A 7,776-nucleotide genomic window follows, 5' to 3' on the forward strand; every position below is an offset into this window, starting at 1 on the left:
TTCACTAAGGAATTTTTGGTAACCACAGACGCCAGCAAATACGCGATAGGAGCGTATCTGAGTCAAGGTCCTATAGGAAAAGATTTACCGGTTGCGTATATATCGCGCACTCTCAATAAAGCAGAGATAAACTATAGTACAATAGAGCGAGAGTTAACTGCTATAGTGTGGGCTGTTAAATATTTTCGTCCTTATCTGTTTGGGAGGAAATTCAAAATACTCACGGACCACAAACCCCTGATGTGGTTAGGCAGTATCACAGATCCATCGTCTCGATTAATGAAACTTCGGCTAAAATTGGAGGAATATGATTACCAAATCCTGTACAAGGAAGGGAAACAAAACCGCGTAGCTGATGCATTATTACGGATTCGGAGTGTACAAGACAGCGATAAGGAAGTACCGCAGGATAGCGGGAGGCAAGGAGAAATAAAGGCGGACGCCGCGCAGCGGGACGAGAACCGAGAAGTAGATAACGAAGCAGCGACAGAAGCAGTAGCGACAGCTGAGATAACAGACCCCGAGGAAACAGCTGACGCGACCGAGATAAGTGAAGACGGAGCCGCACCGCCGATAAACGAAGAAGACGTTCTAAGCGCAGAGGACAAATTGGAAATCCTAAAACAGATGCACATATCTCCCATAGGAGGCCATCAGGGAATCGGAAGAACATATGCGCGAATAAAGCAGTACTGTACCTGGCCGGGTATGAAAGCCGATATAGAAAAATTCATAAGAATGTGTGAAAGTTGTCAAAAGAATAAGATAACCCAAGCAAAAACGAAGCAACCGATGGAACTAACTCCGACTCCCGAATTCATATTTGAGCGATGTGACATCGATATAGTAGGTCCCTTACCAGTTACCCGAGTTGGCCACAAGTATATTTTGACCTTTCAAGACTCTCTTACGAAGTTTGTAGTAGCTGAACCGATACCTCGACAGGACGCGGATACAGTCGCTCGAAAGTTAGTAGAAAACATTATTTTGAAGTTTGGCGTTCCGACCGCCCTATTAAGTGACATGGGGAGTAATTTTATTGGTGATACGATGAGACGAGTCTGCAAATTACTGAGAATAGAGAAGATACAAACAACGGCGTATCATCCGCAGTCGAACGGAGCATTAGAACGTACGCACCGCACGCTAACAGAGATGTTACGACATTACGTGAGCCGGGACCAGACGGATTGGGACGAATGGGTATCGTTCGCGTGTTTTGTGTACAACACAACCCCACACAGTACCACGGGATACACTCCATTCCAGTTATTCTTCGGCAGGAAGTGTAATCTGCCAGGGTGGTTACAGAAGAAGCCAGCCAACGTGATCTACAATTATGATGATTACGTGACGGAAATCCGACAGCGACTGCAGTTAGTACACCAAGAGGCCCGTAAGGCAACACAGGAAAGCAAAATCAGGAATAAAAGCGATTACGATAAAACGCAGAACCCGAGAGAATTTAAAAAAGACGATCGCGTATTACTGTATGATGAAAGCGTGCGTCGGGGACGCTCAAGGAAGTTAGACAGCCAGTGGCGAGGACCGTTTACTGTAGTAGATGTACAGGGACCGAATGTGATAATTAGACTGAAAGGAAATAAATGTATGAAAGTGCACGCGAATAGGCTGAAGGAATTTTACTAAGCAGGCAAGAATATCTTTTAGTTGTTCATGGTAGAGGAAGTGAACAGATTGCAGGCGATAGCAAAACATGAGAGTGACACGTGCGTTCCTATTACAGATGCCACTGACGAGGGCTCTGTGGATGACAGCGATATTCGGAAGTATATGGCAGATCGGACTCGCAGGACGCGAGGCAAACCCACAAGATGTAAGAGTGCAAAAATTCCAGTCTGCACCAGGAATGTATTACGACAACCAGGGCAGTGTGAAACTATACAGCACAACGTGGAGAGTGGTGACCTATTTCAACCTCAAGCAATTGCATGACAAATTTGAAGAGACGCAGGTGGGGGCCAATAGAGCGATAGCACATTGTATAAGTACGATGAATCAAGCGAAGTTAGATGTCGGAGAATGTGAAAATGTACAACAAACTGTAAAATGGCAGGTGGGAGAGATTTCTAAATCAAAAGCCTTGATTGACCAGTTGGCTAGACATGAACGGCCCAGAACCAAAAGGGGGATATTGAACTTTATTGGGGTAACAAGCAAGGTATTGTTTGGTACACTAGATGAGGATGATGCGGAATTCTTTAAAGCTAAGATAGATGTTTTAGAGGAACAGCAAAGGGAATTATTGCGATTGTCCAAGGAACAAGTAACCATTGTGAGGGCGTCACTGACGGGGGTGAACCAAACAATTAATGCAGTCACCAGGAATACTCAAATAATTGCGGATGGGATAAGGAAATTGAGTAAACATGTCGAGGATTACGAAAATAGTACCAACAGGAAGATACAACACACCCTGATTGTTTTGACTATTACAGAACAACTAATGCAAATCTCTAATATGTTCAATGAGCTCGAAAGGGAATATGATCTATTGATCTCTGCCATAGTTAATGCACAGAAAGGGCTATTGGAACCACACTTGATTAACCCTGTACAAGTAGTCACGTATCTCGAACTCATAAAGGAGGAATTAAAAGACAAAAAGTTTCCCGTTGAACTCACGAAGGACCAAGGGTACCTGTTACTTCGTATAATAAATATAGATGTAGTTCTTGCCGGCAATACCTTAAGTTATGTACTAAATATACCTTTAGTAGATAGTAGTGTATACACTTTATATAGAATATGGCCATTACCCGCGGAATATGATACAGCTAAGAAGTTATTTGCGTATATCGAGCCTGAACGAAACTTTCTACTTATTGACGATGCGAAACGACAGTACGCACTACTGTCTCGTGACCAAATGCAGTGTAAAACGGTTACGGCGAGAAATCAAATTTGTGAACAACGGTTCATTCTGATGTCGACCTATGATCACGAGCGATGTGAAGCTCGAATGCTACAGCCTATAAGGGAAATTCCGAAAGATTGCAACCAAAAGTATGTCATACTGAACGAAAGCATCTGGACACAGATACAGGACAATGAGTGGCTGTATGTCGCTCCCAAAGATGAAGGACTGACAATATTATGTAACGGATCACCCCCAAATGACCTTATTGTAAGGGGTACCGGAAAGTTAACCTTTACGAGCCAGTGTAAAGGATACGGTGCGCAGGTCATGTTACAAGCTGACCATATAATTAGTACTAATGTAAGTAAGAATGATATAGTACCTATGCTAAACTTAAATATAGATTGTTGTATCATAGACGAAACAAAGCAAGAGGTCACACGCATACCTATAGATTTACCCTTAGAACATATTGTTAGACATTTAGATGACCTCAAGGTAGCCAGTCACAAAGTGGATGAACTGCAGAGTGAAATAGAATATCAGCAGCGAACCACCTTTAGCGGATGGTCTAAGAGCGTATATTCCGTATGGGGGTATACGGGTTCTGTAGTGTTAGTTGTCTTAATTATATCATGTTGTTTATGCATCTATTGTAAGTGTTGCCGTATGTGCGGCAAAAGATTGTGTGAAATCGGAGGGCATTGTTGTGCTAAAGTGTGTGTGACAAATACAGTGGTAGCGGATGGCCGCTGGGAACGAAGTGTTCGGTACACCCCTGCCCGCCAAACCGAGCAAGGTGAAGCGGCAGCAGAAGGGGGAGAGTATGAATCAAGTTGTACACGTCGCACTCCTCTCTCCGATAGGGTACAATGGAGAGAACAGAGTCAAACGCCACAACTCTCAGAGCCCCGTGCCAGAGCAATGGAGCTGTTAACCTCCAAGACAGACAGGAGATAACACAATTGTATGTTTATTGATAATCTTACCCTCCTGATGTATCCTAAATTGATGACAAATCAGATCTTTTGTATGTGTATAAAACTCAAATGTGTACTTATGTATGTATCTATTCTGTATGCTCTTGGTAAAAATTTTCAGCATTTTTTTGAATATGTGACATGAATTTTGTTTGTTCTATGCACATTATGGACGGCACTCAACTGTATCTTATAACTTCTTGTGGGTTTTTTATGTCTGTGCCATGTATTCTTATGTTTATAATGTCAAGTCTTGATGACAATAAAGACTGGTAAGTTTTACTGGCACCGCGAGTAGAAAACGAAAATTTTGTAATCTCGAGGGACCGAGCTTACAAAATTTTCCCCTGGGGAAGGGGAGGTGTCGCGAATAGTAGAAGATACAATTAAAATCATGTAGGCTGTAGGCTGGAAAATTATTGCTACAGATCAAGCGAGGCGGACGTGACCAGACTATCTCATGTGTAATGTGTAATGTGTACTCGACTAACAAGAGCGGAGTATGCAGCATCACGAGGCTCAAACACAGTTAGCGGCAACCCGTGGACACAGCAAACAGTGGAGAATGGCTAGTTCATCACGTAGGCATCACATGCTGCCGCGTGACTAGCCTACTCAAGGCTTAAAGTTCGGGGTGCTAGAACCTTCTAGAACCTTCTAGAACAAGTGGTGCCGGGTGCACTAACCCCTATAAAAGCGGATAGCCGCTAGAGCGAAGAGGGTGATGGAGAGAGGTGCCTAGGACGCCGGTCCACGTTAGTCGGCGTCGGGATGCTGCAAGAGTTTCAGGAGAATATTGAGCACAGCAACAAGTAGGGACTTAGGCTGAATCGACACAGCTGACACTTAGTCTGGTGCGCTCGCCTCTGCTGTAATAGGACTTAGGGTTGGGACGTTAGGGATGGCAACTGTATAGCCAGATAGACGATCATTAGAGACTGTATGTAGAATCGTATTTGAATCACAAGTGCCAGGGGTACTTCCAGTATAATAGTTCTATACTTCGAGTATACATGAAAGCTTCCCTAAGATCCTATCCGAGTTCCGTACTCTAGCTCACCTTGCAGCCTTCTCTACAACGGAGCAGTGAGGAGTTGGCGGCCCACACCACCGAGACCTCATGCCAAGTAAGTTCTCTGACGCGCACCAACGCAGTCCTTCCACTCCCTCTCAGGACACGTCAGTGGGACACGACAAGGTGATCGACGGGTCACAACAAACAACTCGCTGCTCAACTGGATGTCTCTGTTGGTACTGCTGACACATTCGTCCATTAGTTGGGTACTCGAAGATGTGTGGCTAACAGAAGTGTTGAGTGGTACTTAAGTAAATAAATTAGTGAAATCAAAGTGAAGTAGAAATTGGAATATAAATGAAAAACTTAGTTTAGTTTAGAAGAATTACACACTGGCAAACAGCGGGCAGAACAGCAGAGCAGAAGAGACAATGACCATGAAGTCAGCAAGTTCCACATAAGCGGACACTGTCGATTCAGCCGTCAGGGAATCGCCCGACCGGCTCACGTGTTTCTCAGTTGTTACATGTGATCAAAGGCCCTCGCCTACATTCCAAGAGCCAATGACCGACGTTAAGAAGATTCTTCGAGAAGCTGTTCAACGTGACAGACGAGGCAATGACCGTGAAGTCGTTCACCTCCAGTGGACTGAAGTGAATAAATACGCGAGACGCAGTGGGCACGACAGACGAGACGAAGGAAGTGAAGAAGAGTAGCAGCAGTTTTCAGTCAGTTTCGGTGCTGAAGACCGTCATGCAAGAAGAGACTACATCATGCACAGACGCACCAAGTCCGCCGCTGTAATGGAATAGCAAGCAGCAGCCTCAGCGCCAGAAGACAGAAGTTAAAAGGTATTAGAAGTCTGATTTTTATGTACCCCGGTGACTCGTGAGGACGGGAAGGATACGGCCTCACATCAGCAGTCACTGTGAGATGGGGTGAAGATCTGACAGCCGGAGACTGGCAAGCGGGAGTCCGTTGTTCGAGTCCGGGACACTGGCCTTCCCCCGCCGCGCCGCTCCGCTGGCCGACGCACAACACACACGGCCGCTTAGAGAAGAGAAACACTGGGACGCCACATGCAAGGTATCACCATCCGATGCACGACTTCTCTCGCAATAATTAAACGGGCCATCTCACGCTGCGCGTCTCCAGTCAGCTGGGCGAGACGGCGACACGAGATACACACTGCCGCGCGTAGTCAGACGCCGCCGCTGCCGCAGCAGAAGGCTCCGCAAACGACACAGCTGCCGCTCTCCGAGCCAGAACATCGAGTAGGGAAACAGTTGTACGAAACTTGCAATAAAAGTTATCTTATGAAAATGCTCTTTCATTCTACCTCATACCCGAGCCAAGGAAGAACACACCCTGCCCACATGTTGTTAAGAGAGAAACGTAATTTTAGGATTTTTACCCTGACGTAATGCTTTAGAATTAAATGCCCATTGCAGTAATGCTCATCATGACAATTGACTAGCATCAAAAGAGAAAACCCAGTTACATTTAGTATCAGAACTGTTACAGAAGACCATAATAAACAACGAAGGACCATCTTTGTGGAATTGCTTGTGCGTTACAAGGCTGAACGTGACAGTATTTTCATCAAACATCATCACAGACGGTCAAAAATGGGTTCATCCCTTCGAACTGGAAACAAAACGGCAATAAATTGAGTGGTGCCACACCACTTCTCCTCCGGAGAAAAAGTTCGTAGCAGCACGTTCAACCAGTAAAGCCATGGCGACGGTCTTTTGGGGCTCTGAAGAGATTACTGTGTTTGATGTCCTCCTTTGAGTAGCCAACTGATGGACGAGTGTGTCAGCAGTACCAACAGAGACATCCAGTTGAGCAGCGAGTTGTTTGGTTGTGACCCGTCGATCACCTCGGGCGAGAGTGTCCACACGTTCCAATACTGTAGTCACAGTTGCGTGCGGGCTGTCGCCACACTGGAGATCGGACAGCTTTGCGTGAACTTGTTTCAATAATGACAGTCAACTCTGACTTGTACTGTGCTACCTTCAGGAAACTGTAGAAACGACTACAGCGTGTTCGTCGCCACGAAACTACAAACGAAATACTCCTTCTCAATGGCAATGCAAGGTCTCACACAAGTCTGCGCACCCGTGTGGAGCTCGCAAAATTTCATTGATGTGGTCTTCCTCACCCACTACACAGCCCGGATCTCGCATCTTCCGACGTCCATCTGGCCCAATGAAGGATGCACTCCGCCGGAGGTAGTGCATGGATAAAGGGGAGGTTATTGATGCATCAAGACATTGGCTCCGACGCCGACCAGACGAGTGGTACCATTCTGGCAAACGAGTCCTCCGAATAAAGTGTCGTAAAGCCGTCGCACTGAACGGAGTTTATGTCGAAAAATAGGGTTTTGCAGCCAGAAGAGTGGGGGATAATAAAGCGTAGAGCAAGTTCGGAATAGCTGGACCTCTGGATGAGACGGACCAATGGCATATTTCAAATGATTCAAATGGCTCTAAAGCACTATGGGACTTAACATATGAGGTCATCAGTCCCCTAGAATTAGAACTACTTAAACCTAACTAACCTAAGGACATCACACACATCCATGCCCGAGGCAGGATTCGAACCTGCGACCGTATCAGCAGCGCGGTTCCGGACTAAAGCGGCTAGAACCGCTCGGCCCCAGCGGCCGAACCGGCCGGAGTGGCCGAGCGGTTCTAGGCGCTACAGTCTGGAACGGCGCGACCGCTACGGTCGCAGGTTCGAATCCTGCCTCGGGCATGGATGTGTGTTATGTCCTTAGGTTAGTTAGGTTTAAGTAGTTCTAAGTTCTAGGGGACTGATGACCACAGATGTTTAGTCCCATAGTGCTCAGAGCCATTTGAACCATTTTTTTAAATTAAATTTAACTTCAAGGTATG

The sequence above is a fragment of the Schistocerca nitens genome, chromosome 2, assembly GCF_023898315.1.
Source record: "Schistocerca nitens isolate TAMUIC-IGC-003100 chromosome 2, iqSchNite1.1, whole genome shotgun sequence".
NCBI lineage: Eukaryota > Metazoa > Arthropoda > Insecta > Orthoptera > Acrididae > Schistocerca > Schistocerca nitens.